At 40.0% G+C, this 14,867-nt stretch overlaps 1 long non-coding RNA gene across 1 annotated transcript; it reads right to left on the bottom strand.

Annotated features, from left to right (window-relative positions):
• Positions 1–4,971: 4,971 nt before the first annotated feature.
• Positions 4,972–14,470, bottom strand: LOC138067551 (uncharacterized). Its single transcript, XR_011141711.1, has 3 exons — positions 14,328–14,470; positions 13,702–13,823; positions 4,972–5,302 (listed from the first exon to the last, which is right to left on the bottom strand). It is a non-coding gene; the product is annotated as an uncharacterized lncRNA (long non-coding RNA).
• Positions 14,471–14,867: the final 397 nt, after the last annotated feature.

Genomic DNA, 14,867 nt, shown 5'->3' with positions numbered 1-14,867 from the left:
GCTTTAGAAGCTTTCTGAGTGTCCAGAGAAATCAACAAGTTAGACTGGACTGAGTTTACAGATGCAACAGGGTGTTTATAAACTACACATGGCACAGTACTCTGCTTGTCATTTGTGAACCACCGGTTCCTATAGGGAATGTGACAGTTGACTTTCAGTGGGATTGAAACTAGTAAGATATTTAGGCCTTGCAGGACCAGCAAAGCAATACCTAAGAACGTTTACCTGTCTGGTCCTAGGCACTTCAGAATTTAATCTTTGTGAATGATCTCTTCTTCATTAAAAAGGTTATTAAAATGCTTGGAAAGCACATGAGTGTACCAAAATACATGGTGAAATCTAGGCCTGTCTGTATTAGTGACAGAGCTCCAGGTTACTTTAGCAAAGTCCTGATTTCGTCCATGAAGTGTACATAATAAAGCTGGTGTCACCACAGCACCTGACTTAACAGGTTATTAATGTCTTAACTTCCATAAATTAATATTTTTTTTTAAAGCAAAATCTCTATGGTTTGACTTTGAATTGTTTCTGTTTTTTTACAGGAAGCCAGCCAATAGCCTCTCCAAGCTAAATTGACCATAAGAGTCAATAACATCTGTGAAAATGAGAGAAACTCTGGGAAAAATTCTTCCTGAGGATTTCTCCACAAACTTAAGTGGTGTTACAGGAGGGAGAATTTGGGCCTTTGTACTTGCATTCACAATCACAGTATTAAAATGAATTATGAATTATATGAAACATGAATTAACTAATAAAATTCTTGGATTCAGTGAAGCAAGCATTCTGCTCATGTAGAATATCCGGATCCTAACAGACACAAAGAGATCCCTTTGGCTTGTTCTGTTTTCACTCACCCTGTTACAAATCAGTAATCAAATTTCTGAGTTTAGCTGACAAGAAGTCTGAAGTCAATATGATTTCTTCAGATTTCCACTGGTGAAATGGAGGGCAGAGTTTGATCTCTCTGCCTTTACTCCGTACTAGGTTTTGGGGTTTTTTTTCCCAACAGCCTCATGATCTCAATTACTTACTCTTGAGTTTTAATACACTGGGAAAATATGGATCATAGTATAATGAATTTTCTTGTAAAGTTAAGGAATCACTATGTAATACATCACCACACTATGTATTGAATCAAGGTTTTATGCTGGTAAATTTACAATGCAAGATTTTGTTTAGCTGTTCAGAAATATGGTTGTAGGTAATAACAACAACTGCCACGTGGTTATGACACATGCACTTACTATATAGGGCATTTCATATGTGTGTGTGTGTGTGTGTGTGTATATACATATATATGTGTGTTTGCGTGTGTGAACAAATGTGAACACTGATACAAGGAATAGTAACAAAAGTACATGTGAGTGTAGATTATGGACTTCAATATTGCACTCATTTTTTTTAAATTCGCTTAATTTTAAAAACTATGTTTTAAAATATATCACAGGGGGGTTGCACTGGTATAAATGACAAAACTATCAATATGTTATTTTAATGGCTGATCTTTAGTAAAATTGTAAGCATCTTAATGCATTTTAAGTATTTTGAAGGTTTAGTAAGTTACCATGTTATTCTTTGAATTTAAAGTGCCTAGAAGATTATAGAGTACTATCTCTAATGTAAAAGCTTACTTCCAGACTGAATATAGCATTCATAGCATTCACTTCGCATATCAGGTCAAATTAAATAGTTACTGAAGTTATTGTGATTTTTAAATTTCATAATTTGAGTTTGTATGTTTAATTTGGAAACAAACATCATTTTCTGTCATTTACATGTTTTAATTTTTGTGATTAAGAAATGATTATGTTCCTTTAATATGTTTTTGATCTGAAAGAAGTATTAGTGTTAATTTATTTACAAGTAGATGGCTGGTAGTAAGTACAAAGATTGTTACCAGACTGCAGACATTCATGTTTTGCTCAGGTCCCCTTCTTAGTTAGGAGTTTCCTTTGTCTCGTGTGCGGTTTGCAGGACAGCCACGAGGTGTCTTTGTTGCGCTGTGGATTTTCTAGATCAGGGCTACCAAAGCTTGTTGACAGTACATAGGATAGCAGACTCTCCTCTGACTTCCTCCGAGTTAGTGTACATTTGTACCAGCGTAAGAGATTACAGTCAAAGATTTAGGTCCCTTTTTGCCTTTTACAAGACCAAGAAAGACCACTGTAGTGCTACAGAGCTCTGCAGGGGTCTGCGAGGGCAGCACAGCCTACCACATGTCTTTGGGATCAGATTATCTTTGTTTTTTGGTGAATTTGGTGCCTTGACTTCCTGGGAAATAGGTCTGAGTGTCACTGGTTTTATTTTTTGTACAAAGAAGTTGGATCACATTACGTGTAAAGGTCACTGCCTGGCTGTTATCTGCTAGCAGTCAGATTTGCTCATTGCAGGACAGGTGGAGGGACCTGAAGAAAGACACAGCAGTTGTGTTCAGGGAGAGCGGTTTTACCTCTGCAGCAAGCCCAAGGGAAAAAGACACACGTGAGTGAGTAGCTGATAGTGGTAGTGGAACAACACAGAACAGAAGATAGCCCCTTATGAGTGAACTGGTTGTGAAAATACTGTGTTGAGGAGAAAGAAGAGTAAGACTGCTCACACAGCATGTGGCACCCATGGCCTTGTGCTGCAGATCCCTGTACAAGGTCAGTCATGGCCCTCCCACCGGGTGACAATCTGATTTTAAGGCAAGACTTAACAATTGGCTTATTAACAGTAGGGACAAGAGGAGAGGACAGGGGTGAGAAGGACTTCATACAGTTCTCCGCAGAGACTGCTCAGTACAGCTTTTTGCTCTTACGCTCTACAAAAAGTTTGAACCCTGTAGAAAGCCCCTTGTATAATCTGCGTAGAAATATCCTGTGCCTTAAGGCAGCCAGAGTTTCGAAAAGGGCTCTGAGCTTCCATGCCATGCTACACCCATCCGAGATGGAGAGAATTGCTCTCACAGCCTGTTACAGGAGAATAACTTCTCTTTCTACAGACTGTAAAGGCACAACTTGATGAAAGCCAAATTAGAAATGTGTGTACCCCCTCTAGCTTTCCTTCTTTTCAATTCTCTGGACTTATCTATGATTGCGCATAATTTTTTTATTTCCATGTCTTTCAGGGATTTTAAATTCTGCCTTTGCCTGTTGCCAAGGCTTTTTTAAGTGTAGAATTTTGTAATGGAAGCATAATTCTGTTCTTGAAGGTAACTGTGCTCCATTAAAACACACTTTCAACATCTCCTGTTTTAGCAAAAATTTTCCATTACGAGTAGCAGTATAATTAAAGATAGTTAAATGCAGAAGCACCATAAATATACAGGGCACTCACATTACAAAGCTTTTAGAAGAGAGCCCTTCATGTCTAGGACACACTGATAGAAAACTGGAGATTTAATATCATGTTATGTCAATTCTAGAAAATTCAAATTCAAGTAGTGAGAAGTTTCCTAAAATTTACATGTTTTCTCCCAAAATTAGGCTGATATATTTAATAAGATTTTGTTTGCTTTTAATCTATGTTCCTTGTATGCAACTATGAGCACTATGAAAGTGTGGCAAAGGGGCTGCAGCAGAAAGGAGATGAAGGCCTTGAGGTTGTGTCTTATATCCATGCTTCTGCCTTATTAAACACTCGTTCTCTGGTGCAAAACTTGAGGATTATTATGAGACTCTCTAAATTATGTTGGAGTATGAAGGGTGATGGAGGTCCTTCTCACCCCAGCTGAACTGCGTTTGTGGCAAGCCACGCCGCCATGGCCTTTGCAGTGGAGAGGCGTTAGCAGGGTATCACCACTCCCGAACTTGCCAATGCAAACCCAGACGTAAGCAGTCAAACAGTTCGCAGACAGTTCGGCAGGAAAACTATAATTAGGTTACTGACAAGAAAAGGGATAAACCTTCAAGAAAAATCCCAGACGAGGATTTAAAGGCTAGCAGTAGAGGCAGGCGCGGTGCTTTGGCTGGATGCACCCAGGATTGTCTGCATTTACTTATAAATCTCATGTAGGGGAAAGATCTCCGAAGAAAGCAAGCCTCCTCAGAGCATCTTTGTTGAATCTCATTCAGCAAGCTTACTTCCACTGAAGGGAACGGACTTGCCTCTGCATACACCAGGAGGAAATTTGGCCCAGTGAATTTTAGTGGTGCCACAGAAGAGAACAGTTTTGATCCTATATATGCATTGAAATCAATGGGACATTTTGCCTGAAAAAAGAATGCAGGAGTGGCCCTCAGTGTTTTTTTCTGGCTTCTGACTCTAAAGAGTAGTGAAGCCTCTCTTCAGAATAAACACCATTTGCAGCCAGGCTTACGTTACATATATTCCCTGTAAAATACAAAATGAAAGCTTAGAGCCTGAAGAATGAAGACTAATCTGCTACAGAGGCCTCACTTCTGCGACTGTCCCCTGGGCAGAACTGTGAAGGCAGGAGTCTGCCTATTGCCTTGTTATATAATTTTGCATAAAATTGATAGTAAAAAACAAAACAAAACTTTTTTGACTTTCCCCATCTGTGTATGCACACAGGCATTTAAGAGGTACTGGTACTGTACCATTTCAATAGCTCTTATCTGTAAAGCGTCATTCTTTTCGTCAACCATTTAATTCTTCTAAATGGCTGTTGCTCTTCTTCCCATTATGGATTTCTCCACTGCTTCTACGAAACATTATTTGCATAAAAGGAACTAAATAATTGATAGAGGATGTGAGCAAGAGCTAGCACACATCTTGGTGGGGGTTTGCTGGTAATCCCAGTGAGTCTAACACATAGCTCATAGCTTGTTTAATGGGATGGAAAGTGACAGGGTTTCCTTGTACCTCTGCTATAGAACTCATAGCTTCTGAGTGACCTCCTTGTACTTAGCTACTTTTCTTGTTGATCTTGCTGCTCTTTCCCTCCATTAACAGGAGAATTCTTAAAGGAAGTGATACAGTATGCTACAATTTGTGTTCACGTACACCATAAAATAGTACCATATTTGAGGTCTGGTCGTTTCATTCTATTACTTTTATAAAATAAAATAAAAAGGAACAGCAATCCTAAATGGATTGCGTTATTAAAGGCAAAGTCTGGGAATAGCTTTCATTTACAAGTTTGTTTGATGTTGAATTCAAACCTGAGTTTGATCTTGGGGCTGGGTTTTTTTTTTCCGTATTAAGATTTTTTTTGTTGGAAAGAGTCTACTGAAACTGTAAAACTCCGAGTATGCAAATTAATTTTGATAGTGTTCTGTAACAGAGGTGATGCACTGAAAGTCTTCTGCGATTTAGATGTCTCCACTTAGTGGGATGGCTGTCAAAATGAATATATCAATTTCTGAAAAGAGAAAAAAAAAACACACAGGTAATCTATCTTGTAAATAAAACATGCTTGACAGTTGTCTGAAAAATTATCTAAGATAAATTAAAATCCAATAATTATTCTCTTTTAGAGCACTGCAAACTTCTAAAGTATCTATTTTTAATGATAAGCAGCAGTATTAGGAGAGTCTGGAAACAGCTGGAACGATTAGTATTTCGCTTGGTGAGGGAGCTGTCTCAGCTGCTTCGACAAGCAAGCTGCCATTTTCAATGTAATCACCTTTGATTCTAAAGCACTTGCTTCGCTTTTAACTTGGTGCAAATCCCTCTTGGAATTTCTCCTTTTAAAGTAAGATGTATTTCCATATGTCCATAAAAGTTTCCCTGACAATTCAGCATGCTGTTCAGAATGGCTTTCCTTACTCCGGATGGGTGATTTGTGAAATGAGGTTTCTTTGTTTATTAAGTGTACATGAACGTAATGTAAAACATACTTAATATCCTTAACCACTGCACAGATGTTTTTGTGCTGGAAGGAGACTTAAAGTTTCACTGATTTAATTAACCTTTCTTTTTCTCCCATTTGTAAAGCAATTTCTCAAGAACTCTTTCTATTCCTGATAAAATATGGCTTCTGTGGTATAAATATTTCTCTTAAGAGGAAACAGCTTTCAGTAGTCTCTGAAGAGGAATATTTGAAAATTAATTTTTTAAAAAACAAAGCTATGAGAATTACCTTTTTTAAACCAAAGCTATGAAAATAATAACTGTGATCCAGATATTTCTGTTCATTCTGCCATTTTCCCTCTTCAAAACTGTACCTGATTTTGGGGGGGGGGGGAGGGGGGGGAGGTGGGGGAAGGTTTTCTGTGAAAAAAGCTACCGCATGGCATATTTTATTAACGGCTTGATATTTTATCCCCCAAAATGTTTTACATGTGCTTTTGCTATTCTCATAAAAATAAATAGCAAGCAAATATATATCAGTAGCATTTTAAAATTTCAGTTCCTATTCTTTCCCATCAATTTGGCTGAAAACAGGTATTTGCAAACACTGGTAGCCTAATTTCTTACGGCCTTTCATTTTTTATGAAGTGTTTTCAAAAGACTTCAATCAACCTTAATGGTGCGTTTTTAGTTAAGGAAACAGAATGGAGAGAAGTCAATTTAAGCTCCCCAATGAACAAGTGTGTACAGAAAAAAAGGCATAAATGGGTTTAGAAAACAGAGCCAGTACAAGCAAAATGCAGCGAGCAGAGCGCTCAGGGAAGCCAAGATATAATGGAAAGAGTAAAATACTGCAGAGCTTTTTAAACTATATACAATTGGAACAATGGACTGGACCCAGACATCTATGTTAAACTGTTAGAAGATAGGTGAAAAGCAAGCTGCAATTCTGTAACCGGGGCTGCAGAAAACTAAAATGGAAGGGCTTAAAGCTGAAGCAAATGAATGTAGGGTAGTTTAGCAGGATAGAAATCAAGTCAAAATTGGCATATTTCGCTGTTTAATTCACTGGTAAATTTACCACGTGAAGAACTGTCTCCTGGCTTTCGGTATTAAAGGGCTATTAGTACCAGCCTCTTTAATGAGGCTGCTTTTATGCCACCTCCGAAATAATAATACCTTTTTTGCACACCTATTTTTACCAAAATACTTTAAAAGCATTGGGTAATTAATTCTAAATCCTATTCCTTATTCTGCGGGAATACATTATATAGCTACAAAATATATAAATAGAAATACACCTGGGAAACTATTACCCAGTGACTGTTTAATTGTCTCCCATTATTTAAACGTGGTATTAATAATACATATAATGTATTTTTCCAAAGCATCGCAGCCTCACTGGTAAAAGGGTAAGTATATAAATATTAAAAATCCAAAGACTAAAATAATTCAGTTCTGCTAAATCAGACTGATGCACATTCTCAGTTGTCTGGGTCCAATCACCTCTTTGAAACAAATTACTGTACAGTGTACCAGCAATTATTATCACTTGTATCGTGGTGTATCAGTTTATACTTCCCTTTTATGCATGCTTACAGTTGAGTGCGATTGTTTTTAATGTCTGCCTTACAATATGATTCAATCCATTTGGGTAGCTTAATGCAAAGATTTCGTGATGTACACAAGGATGAGTAGCACTAAGGCAAAGAACATAGTACTCATTATTCTTTTAACGGGAATGTCAACAAGAGGAATTAGAGAGGAAATCGTTGTAACTCCAAAAGAACATCTGACTAACCACTACAGATGACATGTTTTTTCCCTTTTTATCCTCTTCATGATCCATAAAGGAGGATTTTTCCAAAACAATTAATTTGGTTGCCAAACCCTTCTTAATTCTAAGGAGATTTAAAACTCATCTACTTGGAGTCTGTCTCATGGAGCTAGACCCACAACCGGATTACAAGCTATTCCATCATATGGCTGTTGTTAGCCTAGTTGCTCCTGTGTGGTACATAATTGGACTGTTTAAAAAAAAAAAAAAAAGGCATAGAAACCCCAAAGTCCTCTTTACATTATGCCCACTGGCACCTCCAGCATTTTATTATTTGCATTGCTTTCTCCTCAAAATAAAAGCTCAGCCATCTGAGAGGAAACGAGTTTCAAAAAAACTTCTTCCAAGTAGCCTTGATATACAGTCCCCAAAATAAACATTCATGCTCTGGATTAAACCAGTCAATAGGCAGCAATGTGCACTCCAATCCCATAGCAAAATCAAGTTTTAAGATAGTATGTAAAGTGGCTCTTCTTTGTGTCTCGTGTTGGAGAGCATATGGCAAATTTCCACTTAACAAGAATCTTGGTTTGCAATAGACACTAAGTCCCGTGTTAATTCTTTTAATTATTCTCTGTGTGTGCACACACACAAGTATGTGTGTTGTTTTTTTTTCCTTTGGGGAGAATTAGTGGCCTTAAAAAAGCTGAGAAAGACTTAAATCCAGATTTACCGCTTTGTAACACTAACTGAGAGCTGGGGTCTCGGTAATGTTTTCTTTTTCTCTGCCTGTGGTGCATAAAGTATGTTCTCTACTTGATCTTTGCACGTGAGCGCCAAGATAGGGCCAACATTTAGATGATGTCTAAACTGACAGCTGTGGTCTTGGTGCTCTGATCATCCAAATGAGAGACCTCCTGAACACAACAAATCCACCAGCTGGCCTTGATGCATGTTTCCTTTACGTGGGAACTGTAGAGGCCGTGGAAGATGGAAGGATGTACCAAAGTCTTGTCCCGAGACGGCATTAGAAGCAGTCATGGGTCCACTAGTTTAGACACGCTGTTGGAGTCCTCAGATGAAGATTTCATCCTAGAGTAGAAAGTATACTCTATGGCTGCTTCATACCCTTAATATTCTTTCACTGTTTTTTTTTTTTTAATGTAATGTAGACATATAATTTTTATTACGCTTGTAAGCATCCTCTATAGAAGCCCCAAAAGTGCAACTGCATGCCCATCTCCCTGCAAAGTTAGCAGATACCGACAGAAGAACAAAGGTCTTAGCTAAATGCATTAATGAAAAGGTTCATGCTCCATGAATTTGCTCCATGAATTAAAAGAAAAAAAAAGTTTATGTAACGTACCAGTATTCATTAAATACGTTGCTTTACGGTTTTCCTTTACCAAAAAAATGGACTCCTGGTATGTTATTTTGTAATTGCCACTCAGATCCCTCAACATTAATCTGGTGATGTGCAAGCGTGATAACAAAGTTCCAGATCTACTTAATACACCCTTCTCTTCTGCAAAGATCAATAACCCAGGGACGTCTGCCAATGTCATTTGTTCTGTTAGCCCCTTGCTGCACCCAAACAGATTGGCCTAGCAATAAATAAGTGCTTTTATCTGGTAATAGCTTCTGATTTAGCAAATCTAAACCGGATCCAGAAATGAGAAATTTGTGCTCTTTATCTGTCCCTTCACTCATCCTTGTTCCCTTCTAACCACTTGTGACTGGACATGATATTGAGTGCACCGAATGCACCGAATCCATCCTCCTTTTTTTTTTTTTTCATCTTTTATCGTTGTTATTCCAGGGTTAAATATAAGCTGAGTTCAAACGCAAACGAGAAACCTTGGATGACTCTAGACCTGACTGTCCAATATGCATCAACACTGGCAAAATACATGGTGCAGCCCGTTATTTTGAAAGAAATAACGAATGAAATACAAAAAAAAGGGTGAAACAGTGTGAGTCGGAAAGGCAGCTTGGGCTGATTATTAGAAGACAGACTATAATATAGAATATGGAATATTATATATATATATATATATATAACAAATAGAATATTGGCCTGGGAGTCCTGTGCTCATTCTGCAACCAGAAGGGATGAAACATTGTAAGTCGACTGCAAAAGGGATGCTGAGGCACGTGAGGATCAATCATTCAAATTCCTGCGTAGCATCTCTGCTTTACCTATGCCTGAATTATTTAAATTAATTGACTAACGTTTGGTGTGCTAGACAAATAGCTGTTTAAAGCTAAATATTTAAATTTAGAGAAATTTTTTTAAACTGTTTTCTTCAGAACGAAACGCGTTGGCACCAGAGTTTCATCTTTGCGTTTCAGGTTTCCAGCTTTTAGTAAATCAAGAGTCTAAGTTTGCCCTGTCTAGTAGTAAATGCTGCCCTTGTCCCAGGAAGAGGTCAACCCACAGTGCCCCTACCCTGACTGCTTCTCTTTGGAGAGGAAAGCTGAAGTTTGAGCTTCTGATGAATTCCAGCTTCTGAATTCAAACTATTTGTCCTCCCCTTCTCTAACTAGAAGCTTTGGCACTCCATCTGCTGTTCTGCTCAGCAGTGTAGGGGAGCTGGTTTTGCCCTAGCGCAGAGCAACAAAAGGGAATTCCATTAACATCCCCTATTCTTGCTGTCTCCAGGGCTCAGAGAACGCCCCTTCTTCATTTCCTTCTTTTTGTACATCTCAAGCCAAATCTAACAACGTTACTTAACAATACCCCTTCCTCCATCTCTTTTATTTGGTCCATTACGTCATCTCGAACCAACAAACTGCGACATTTCCTAAAACAGAAATTGTTTTTAAAAAATTCCAGCTGGCCAGCTGTTTGGCATCTCCCAGCTGGGAGCACCGCCTGCAGACTCCACACTTGCTGCTCCTCTACGGCCTCGGTGTTGCTCACCCATCTGTCTGCATGGCATGTCGCCAGCTCTTCCGTTGGCCTGATCGCTATCCTGGGTACCAACGCAACATGTATTTGGACTGACAGTCTTAGTAACTGCAAGTGTCACTTCTTCTGCTAGAAGTCCCTCTTCAGTGACAGCATTGCTTTTCTCGCTAGACTGCTATCTCAAGTTGGTATTTTGCTCCCCCTGGGCTCTCAGCTCTATTTCAGAAATAGCCGGAGAGATATATAGCCACACAGAGATGTATAGCCGCAGAGTTACTAGTGAATACACAATAATAAATAAATGTTGCATTTTTCTCTTGCTTCCACTGTACATCTACATATTCCTTCCAGTTAAGAATTATGCAGTTGAGGCACATGAAAATATTAGAAAAGGTAGAAAAGGACGACCCCCCCGCGTTCCCCTGCGCACCCGCGTGTGCTTGGGCGGCAGCAGGGCGGCATGGCCACCGCTCGCTCCACTGCGCGCAACAAGAGCCCGAGGCCGAGCTCTGCCAGGCAGCAACGTGGAGAGCAGCTCCACGGGGGCCGGGGGAAGCAAGTGGCTCTTCAAGTTGCGCTTCCTGAGGGTTCAGGGCTCTTCCAGGCTGCAGCAAGGAGAGGACGCAGATCCAGGCGTTCACAGCTGAGCCCTGCTCCTGAGACGGTACAACCCTGCCCTGCCTCTAGCACGGGCCCTGCTCAAAACCCCTGCTCCAGCTCCTTTCTTTGTTTTGGAGTAAGCTGTCTGTCTTGTACGGGCATTACCTAAGAGAGCACTATCATTTTAGGAGAGAACTTAATGCAGTATGTTCATCTTTCTTCATAGCTGCCTCTTGTTCAGAGCGATATAAGCACCAGCAAGAGTTACTGTATTACACAAAGGATATGCAGACCAGAATTTGCAAAAGGGGAAACTTAAGTCACCTAAATATGTATTTTAGCAACTTTAAAAACTGAGGTGCTCAATTCTAGGCCCCATAGGGTATTCTGACAACCCAAAACTGCTATAGGAGCTCTGAAAGCTCAACGTGCTCTTGTCATTGCAAAGAAGATTACAAAAGTGAGGCAACTTCAGCACTTTCATAAATTTCTGAATTATGTACTAAAACTTTTCCGTGCTTACCCCAAAATAGCGCTCACGGGCTGCACGTTCTATACAGGGATAGGGTTATAATTAGGCATGGATATGGAATAAGGATTTAGAATTAATTCCAAAATTCCTTATTTGCATTCTTTACGTTTTCATGGGGTTTTTTAGCTTGCTTATGTTTTCTTTTCTTCTGTTCCTGCACCAGCTAAGAATCCTCATCAGATTAAGCTTGAAAAGGAAACATACGCACAGCGTAGCGCACAGCTTCTCTACTGCGCGGAGAAACACCATGCAATCTGCAGCAGCAGAGAGCTATCCTAAACTACCCCACTACTTATTCTGGTATTCAGGCTTTGTCAGTCTTCTTCAGGGGCAGTAATAACATTATAATGGGACTGGTAGACAAAACTGTCAAATTCTTTCCAAGACAATCTTCTAGGCTCATCAGCATAGACAATCATTCCTTTCACTTCTAGAGTAATAGGAAGAGTCCAAGCAATATCTTTTGATTTGAGTTGGACTTGAAAAATGACATAGCTGGGGGCCTTATTTTAAATGCACCGAGACTGAAATGTAAAGTGCAATTTCCCATGCAGTCTGTGGAGAGAATGAGGCACTTGTCCCAGTTCTCTTAATTGTCTCTGATTGCTGTTTGTGTAGCACAGTCACTTCCTCATCTTCAAAATCACCTTCAAGGGCTCCAGCATTTTTCACTTCACTGTTTTAAATCAAGAAGGGCTAAACACCAACCCATTCAACCGCTACAGCTCTTTTCTGTTATTTATGTGCTTTATGCTATTAGGCTTTAACATTTTGTTTATTTAATTGGCTCTAACAAGTACTTAAGTAACAGTTTTGAGGACACATCAGTGGGACTCAGCCCATGTTGATTAAGTTGTGCTTAACCTGACAGTTAATATTTTGTACCATTTTCCCAGCAGTTGTTGCTGTTATGGAAGAAGTGCTAATTTTCCAGAAATGTTCAGAGCTTGATTACTACATTGGTTCTTTATTCACACGGCTTCATTATTTTGTTGGCATTGCTCTGCGAGAGATGAAGTAGGGCTATTACTTTTACTCGCAACTCCTTTCAGTCTCTTGCAATCATTTAGGCACATGTGTGACATTACTCAGATGAGTAATTCTGCTTGCCTTCAGTGAGATTGGTCATATGAGTAAACCCCATAAAAAAGTTGTCCACCTTCGGAAGTGACCACAGGGTTTTCTGATTTCACTCATACACTTGGGGAGGTGAACAAGAAACAGTAAGAATTATCATCGTATGTCTCCTCAAATCTTCTCTGTTAAACAGTTTTCATTCAAAAGAGAAGTTCTGTCAGCTAGGAGCCCTGGAGACTCCTTGCCTGGAGTAGCCGGATAGCTAACGGAGGAAAAGGTCAGGTAGTGGAAATTTCCAAACAAGGTTGCAGGTGAATGGAGGCCAGAGAGGTCACTTTGGTCTCTAAAACAAGAGAGTCTATTGTGGTCTGTGAATGCAAGATTAGAAGCTGGCACTCTTAAGCTAGCCAAGACAGCAGAAGTCCAACTCAGCTTTTTACATCAAATTATTCATGAAAGTCAGCAGGAGTTGGAGATAAACTATTCATTTTGTGCATATCTAAGTGAAAAGAACTCTCGGGAGAGACCTTTACGGTCCTGCCAAGAAAACAAGTGGAAACATTTTAAGAATAGGAAGAAGCATTTATAATTGAAAACACCAAAAGTGTATTTGGATTAGTTAATTCTACCAGAATAAAGACACCACCTTTCCTTAGACGAGCGGGTGGCCCAGAGGAGAGCAGACAGAGGAGGATGTGAGACTGGAAGGGCTGTGACAGTTGCCCCAGCCCTTGCTGGCAGCCTCGTTTAAAAGCGACACCGTTGGGCTGCCGTGCTCCTCATCCTAACGGCATCCTGACCGGACCAGAGAGTACCCAGGAACAGCTGCCACCACACTCCTCTCCTTCTTCCTTAGTTGTCAAGATAATACTAGCTTTTGCCATACCACTCAGTGGAGATGCGTCTAAAACAACGCCTTATACAACCTAATATTCACCTAAAGGGCTTCCAAGCCCGTGTGTTGAGTAGCCTCAGATTCTCTAGCCGCGTAGCTGCAAATGAAAGGCAGGGCTAGACAGAAGCTTTTGTACACTTTTGTTCACTAAAGAAATAAAAAGTTGAAATACTCACTGGATGTTGTCTTATTTTGTCCACTTTGCTGATGATGTTATAGCTTTTGATGTTATGATCCGCATTATCATAGCAACTCTGTCCGGTCACAGGTCTGAATCCTTCTGCGCTGGGCATGGCTCCTGCCCCAAGGAGCCAACAACAACAGGGCAAGAGACCACGGATGGGCAGAGACCAACAGACCAGAGCGGAAGGAAACGATCAGATAAGCCAGGTTAGCATGATATGCACGGGAGCTCACAACACTTGCACTTTCACCCTAAAGAAAATAAGACTCCAGCGACATTAAAGACAGTGGCAATTTTGGATCATTTAAGCTAACTTTTTTCCCACAAAGAGAAAGTCAATGCTGCACAAAATGTGATTTTTCTTTAAAGCCCCTAGAACAGTGACAGCGAAAAGGAATAAAAGATGATTTTAAAATGAAAGCTTTTTGCTTTAAATACAGCATTCAAAATGAAAAGTATTAACTGTTTTTCATTCTCTATCTTTAATAACACGTTAGAGGGTTTTCTAGCAGTACTGGCAACAATGGGAATAAGTCAGGGTTAACTTGGCAGAAACCCCAAACCACACTTAGCTGTTCCCTATTGTAACAGTGAACAAAGGTTTTTTTAAGATCTTACCCCTCGTTGGGCCCAAGAGTCCCTCTTTTCAACACAACAGGAGCTTTGAGTCTTCAATTTACAGCTCTGTGGAGGGGATTCACGTCTTCAGATTCAGAACGTTTGTTTACATTTATTTCCAACTGTCCTCATCAAAAAATTATCTGTGAGAAGCAGAGACATTTAAGAAAAAAATACATTTTTTTTAATGTATCCAATATGGGCACAAAATCAACACATGAAAAGCCTTCCACACCCCAAAACTGAGCTGCAGCATAAAAGAAGGGATGGAGGAGGGGCTGTCGTTCACGAAGTCTGCGTTCTGTAATAGCAGCGGCGGAAAATCGGAGCAAAAAACCCTTCATTGAGAAAATCTTGCTCCCCTGGTGCCTACCGGTTCAGGTGCCTCAGAAAATCACAGCTGTCCTGTTATCAGGAGGAAAAAAGGTGCGACATCGCTTGCCAAGAGAACCAAACAGCGTCGTACGCATCGGCCCACCATGCTGGAAGGCCTTGTGGCTGCACACCCTCGGCATGAAATCCCTCTGTGGGGTGCCAGGG

This window comes from Struthio camelus, chromosome 5 (genome assembly GCF_040807025.1).
Source record: "Struthio camelus isolate bStrCam1 chromosome 5, bStrCam1.hap1, whole genome shotgun sequence".
NCBI lineage: Eukaryota > Metazoa > Chordata > Aves > Struthioniformes > Struthionidae > Struthio > Struthio camelus.
This window is presented reverse-complemented; position numbering and strand designations above follow the sequence as displayed.